The sequence below is a fragment of the Myotis lucifugus genome, unplaced genomic scaffold (genome assembly GCF_000147115.1).
Source record: "Myotis lucifugus unplaced genomic scaffold, Myoluc2.0 scaffold_211, whole genome shotgun sequence".
In the NCBI taxonomy this organism is placed as follows: domain Eukaryota; kingdom Metazoa; phylum Chordata; class Mammalia; order Chiroptera; family Vespertilionidae; genus Myotis; species Myotis lucifugus.
Window position 1 is genome coordinate 887454 of NW_005871259.1, and position 5990 is coordinate 893443.

The window sequence follows — 5990 nt, forward strand, 5'->3', positions numbered from 1 at the left end:
AAACTTTCTAGGCTCATGGGTCATTCCAATAATCTAGCATTTGTCAGAAAGTTCAACTTAGTTGGAAAACTTGAAATTTTAAATTAGCTGTCCTATCTTTTTTTATCTTAGTTCTCATATTAGAATCCAACAAGACTCTACCTTGGGAAACATGATAAGTAACTGCCTACTGTTGTAGTGTGGCCTAACAAATGTTATTTGATTTGTCTCCCACCACTCCTGTGTTTTCTCTTCCAACCCTTCTCACTAATAAATAATAAGTATTTGAAAATGTCAGTTCTACATTAAATTAGAATTGATATTAATTAAATATAGGGGCATTCAGAGGAAAGGGTGGTGTGGAGGTAATAAAGAGTAAAGGTGATCAAATATATGATGATGGAAGAAATTTGACTTTGGCTGGTGGGCACCGATGATATAACAGAATTGTACACTTGAAACCTATATAATTTTATTAACCAATGTCACCCCAATAAATTTAATTAAAAAGATGCCTGGCAAGTGTGGATCAGTGGTTGAGCGTTGACCCATGAACCAGGAGGTCACCATTCAATTTCCAGTCAAGGCGCATGCCTGGGTTTCGGGCTCAATCTCCAGTAGGGGGCGTGCAGGAGGCAGCCGTCAACTATTCTCTCTCATCATTGATGTTTCTTTCTCTTCCTCCTTTCTCTCTCTGAAAAAAATTTTAATTAAAAAGAAAAAATAAATATAAAGTCATTCTGCTTACAACAGTTTTCCTTATATCATATAGTGTAGTTCTGAAAAACAGCAAATGAAATGAAAAGCAAGGACTCCAGCTCTGACCAGTGCCACTATTGATTCTGTTTTCTAATCTGTACAAGTTATGCTGTGTGTTTGTCTCATAGAGAAGTTAATTAAGTGTTAGCTGTTAGGCACACTTAGTTTCATGAATTAAGGTACTGCGTATACTAGCCAGATGTATGTTCATAAGTAGCTGTTGTGCAATACTTTTTGGGATCAATGCCTATTACTCAGCAAATGATAAATTTGAAAAACTGAAAGAACAACATTAGAAATTATTATCTTTCCCAATATAAATACACATAAGAGAACCAAAAAGTGAGAACCACAACTTCTTTCTAAGCATATAATTATTTGGACAATTTCCTGCCCTTTGGCCTAATTTACCTATGAAAATGCCTTTTGATAATTAGAGAATTAACAACCAATATTACTTCATAGGTCTTTTTCCTTCCCTAATCCTTATGATGCTGGGGGTTTATAATCTATTAAAATGGACCTAGTATCTTTTAATCTGCAGATTACTTCAAAAGTAAATTGAAGGTTGCTTGTTATTTTTTTATTTCTTTCAACATGTCAGTTTGCCTCTTTCAGCGAGTAAGTTTGTGAATTAATAGTTCTTTCGGAGGAGAAACCAAGATGGCGGCATAGGTAAACACCGGAGTTTGCTGCCTCGAACAACCACTTCAAAAATACAACTAAAAGACGGAACGGACATCAACCAGAACCACAGGAAGGCTGGCTGAGGAGAGACTCTTCAACTAGAAGGAAAAACAACAGCATTACGAGGCCCAGAGGAGGCGCAGTGTGGAAAATTTAAAGGTACGGTGGTGTGGCGGTGTGCGCGCAAAGCGGGCTGGTGGCTGAGGGCGCGGTTGTCGTTTTCAATCAGGAGTGAGTCTCAGACTCTGGGCTACAGATCCGGGCGAGTCTCTAGGGACCCAGACTCAAACGGGAGAAGTGGGACTGTCTGGCTACGGTCCCTCCGAGGTTTGCAGCGGTCGCTGGGACAGAGAGGCAGAGCCTCTGGGGACGGACTGAGAGCGGCCATAACTGCTCCCTCCTCCCCGCCCTGTTGAGCCCGCCCCGCCCAAGCCCTGCGCAGAGCCATTTGCCGATCGCCTCAGGCAAAGGCTGGATTAGCGCCTCCCCAGAGGACTGAAGTTTTCCACACAGCTGATTCCTACAGCCAGTCGGCCTGGTGGTCAAATCCCTCTAGTGTTAACAACAATTAAGGCTTGGCTAGAACAAGACTGCGCACAAAGACCACAAGGGGGTGCACCAAGAAAGCATAAAAGATGCAGAGACAAAAAAACATGACAGAAATGGAGGATATGGAGCTAAAAATCGCAATTTTGAGGGCTTGCTATAAACTTGAGCAGAGCCTCATGAAAACTAATGAGACCCTCGATGCTATGATAAAGAAATTAGAAAGTAAGCATACACGGACTGAAATAAAGAATATTATACCCAATAGCAGACCAGAGGAGCACAAGAATCAAACCAAAGATTTGACAAAAAACACCCAACTGGAAAAGCAAAATGAAAAAAGAATCCGAAAGTGTGAAGATAGTGTAAGGAGCCTCTGGGACAGTTTCAAGCGGACCAATATCAGAATTATTGGGGTGCCAGAAGATGAGAGACAGCAAGATATTGAAAACCTATTTCAAGAAATAATGGCAGAAAACTTCCCCCACCTGGTGAAAGAAATGGACTTACAGGTCCAAGAAGCACAGAGAACCCCAAACAAAAGGAATCCAAAGAGGACCACACCAAGACACATCATAATTAAAATGCCAAGAGCAAAAGACAAAGAGAGAATCTTAAAAGCAGCAAGAGAAAAAGACTCAATTACCTACAAGGGAATACCCATACGACTGTCAGCTGATTTCTCAACAGAAACTTTGCAGGCCAGAAGGGAATGGCAAGAAATATTCAAAGTGCTGAATACCAAGAACCTACAACCAAGATTACTTTATCCAGCAAAGCTATCATTCAGAATTGAAGGTCAGATAAAGAGCTTCACAGACAAGGAAAAGCTAAAGGAGTTCATCACCACTAAACCAGTATTATACAAAATGCTGAACGGTATCCTTTAAGAAGAGGAAGAAGAAAAAGGTAAAGATACAAATTGTGAACAACAAACATGCATCTATCAACAAGTGAATCTAAGAATCCAGTGAATAAATAATCTGATGTACAGAATGAACTGGTGATTATAATGAATCAGGGACATAGAAAGGGAAATGGGCCTGACTGTTCTTGGGGGGGAAAAGGGGAATGGGAGATTCGGGAAGAGACTGGACAAAAATCATGCACCTATGGATGAGGACAGTGGGTGGGGAGTGAGGGCGGAGGGTGGGGCGGGAACTGGAAGGAGGGGAGTTATGGGGGGGGGGAAGAGGAACAAATGTAATCTGAACAATAAAAATTTAATAAAAAAAAATAGTTCTTTCATAATATAATTCCTAATTATCAGCAAGTAACCCAGTTTTCTTTAAAAATTTTTTTATTCTAAATTCATTAACTGTCTCATTCTCCTTATAATTTGGAAGGTTACAAAAAAAATCACTGGTTAACTTCTAAACCAAGCTAAAAGTAAAATATGATTAGGAAATCAAACTCAAAACAATTCAATTACTACAAACCCATAATAACTAATAAATATGCACTAATATTCATCAATTTATCATATCTTGCAATTATACTAAATGGTCATATTATTTCTCCTATTAGATTATAGCATAGAATGCATCCATACAGAGCCAAAAAATATGGACATGCTCAAAAAGCAAACTGATGGGGTATGTCAAAGCCACATAGAAGCCCACTGAAGGTGGCCCCAATGGTCAAAGATGTAACAAGCAATAAAATAAATTACCTGATATTAGATTATAAAAAATACCCATGAGTCTGTATTAATACAAATCTATATATATAAAAGGCTAAAATGCAAAGTGTCCCCGTGGGAGTTCGACCGGGAAACCAAAAGTTCTATTGCTCGCTGTGATGTGCGCTGACCACCAGGGGGAAGCATAGAATGAAGGAAGGCCCTGGCTGGCAGCTGGCAGCTGGGGAAGGGAGGCTCAGGCTGGCAGCCAGAAGGTCCCAATCAGCCCTGATCACCAGCCAGGCCTAGGGATCCTACCCGTGCACGAATTACATGCACCGAGCCTCTAGTGTTTTAATTATTAAGAGGGGAAGAATACACAAATCTCCAACCCAGAATTCCAAATAACTTATGTAGACACTCTGCCTTTGTCAGACTATATATCACTTGGTTCTCTCACCTGTTTCCTTCTTGAACTAGTAAATTCCATGGAGGAAGATACTTTGTAAGTAATCTGTATGTTGCTAGTGCTGCCTAAAACATATGACCTGAGTTCGTTAATGATTACTTAATTGAATAAATAAATTTGACATAAGAGGTAAAAGTATGAATGTATTTTTAAAGGATGAAATAATATAGTGAATATATCTCAACATAAATAAATACACACATACATAAAAAGTATTATTAAAGAGAGTAAGGAGTGCTTAACATTTTGCAATGTCTGTGGGGCAAGACTGTTCTAGAAAATATTCTGGAATAGATCACTGATCTGAGTCAGCATGTCATCTCTAATGTCCAGTTTGGTTTGAAACACAAATGATATGTCCTGTCTATAACTTATAGGCATACCTTAGAGATATTGTGATTTCAGTTCCAGACCACCATAATAAAACAAGTACTGCAATAAATTGAGTCTTAGTCATTTTGCTGGTGGAGGGTCTTGCCTTCAATTTTTAAAAAAAATGCAACACCTCTGAGACTCAATCCAGCAAAGCACAGTAAAATGAGGTATTCTGTAAATTCTCAAACACACATCTACTACTCCTTCTTGCCTGTGAAAGTCAGTATCTTAACACAAGAAAGGAGGAGTGGTAGATATCTTTCTTGGTCGTCACTGCTGCCTTGATCCTCACAGCTGTTTCTCCCTGCTTTCTCAAATTCCCACCTTCTTGAAGCACCCACTATCTCCAGCTCAGTGGTTCTCAACCCTCCTAATGCCGCGACCCTTTAATACAGTTCCTCATGTTGTGGTGACCCCCAACCATAAAATTATTTTCGTTGCTACTTCATAACTGTAATTTTGCCACTGTTATGAATCGTATTGTAAATACTAGCTGATTAACACAAAAACATATTTCTATTATTTTCCAGTAGGTGGAGCTGGATCACAAGGTTTTTAGCTCTGTGAGATCTCAGCATTGTCTGCCTTGACCTCTGGTCAGTGCAGCCAGGATGCCTTGGGGTGGGCTGGGGAATCCCTACACTCCTTTGTTGTTTTATACTCGTTTGTTGTTGTTGTTGTTGTTTTACACTCAGTAATGGAGACCTCGGTCCTCTGCCAGGGTCCTCCCTGTGTTCTGGTTAAAGAGTGTACCCTTTGCTTAGGGAGAAATGTGATTCTGCAGTATTAGATCTTGGGCCCGTGCCCTTGGGGACGCAGGTAATGTGGTCTACAACCCGACATCAAGGGCAAAGGGAGGCAATCTCTGGGAGGTTAAGGGTAGGCGGCCAGGCTTTGTGGCTTGGCTTCACTGTCTGAATTGCCAACAGCCCGACAACTGTGGCCGCTCTCCCTTGCTGTGCTTTTGCCCAGGTCTCTGTGCTCAGCTGCAGCGATGGCTGCTCATTCCTGCAGGAGTGTCCATGTAGTCTCTGCTCCTCCCAGATGAATGGTGTGTCGGTGACAACCAGATTCCTTCCTCCCTGGATGAGCTCCTGGCTACTGGGCTGTGTTTCTGGCTCGTATTGTCAGTGTAGGTAGCTATTTATTGCTATGAGGAAATAGCTAATTATTAATATAAGGAGAAATGCAAAGGGGAACTAAAAAAAATCTTAATAAACTGGGAAGCAGAAGCAGATAACAGAGCAGAATTCCATCTAGTTTACTGGTAAACACTCATTCACACACTCCAGAGAACTCCCTCCCCCCCCCCCCATTTTTCCCCCCACTCCTCACCAGGAGACTTAATCCTCAGAACAGGATACGAAAAGCTAGCCTGGGAACAATCAAAAAGGTGATCAGATTGGATAGAGTGGATAGAGGACATGAAACCCCAATAAAATTTACTGGGAAGAGTGCCCAATCCAGGCCTGGGAAAAGTTAGGAATTTGGGTTGGATAGTTTGGTTCTTTGTTCTTTGCGCTAAACCTAGAAGATATATGGAGGATTAATAGG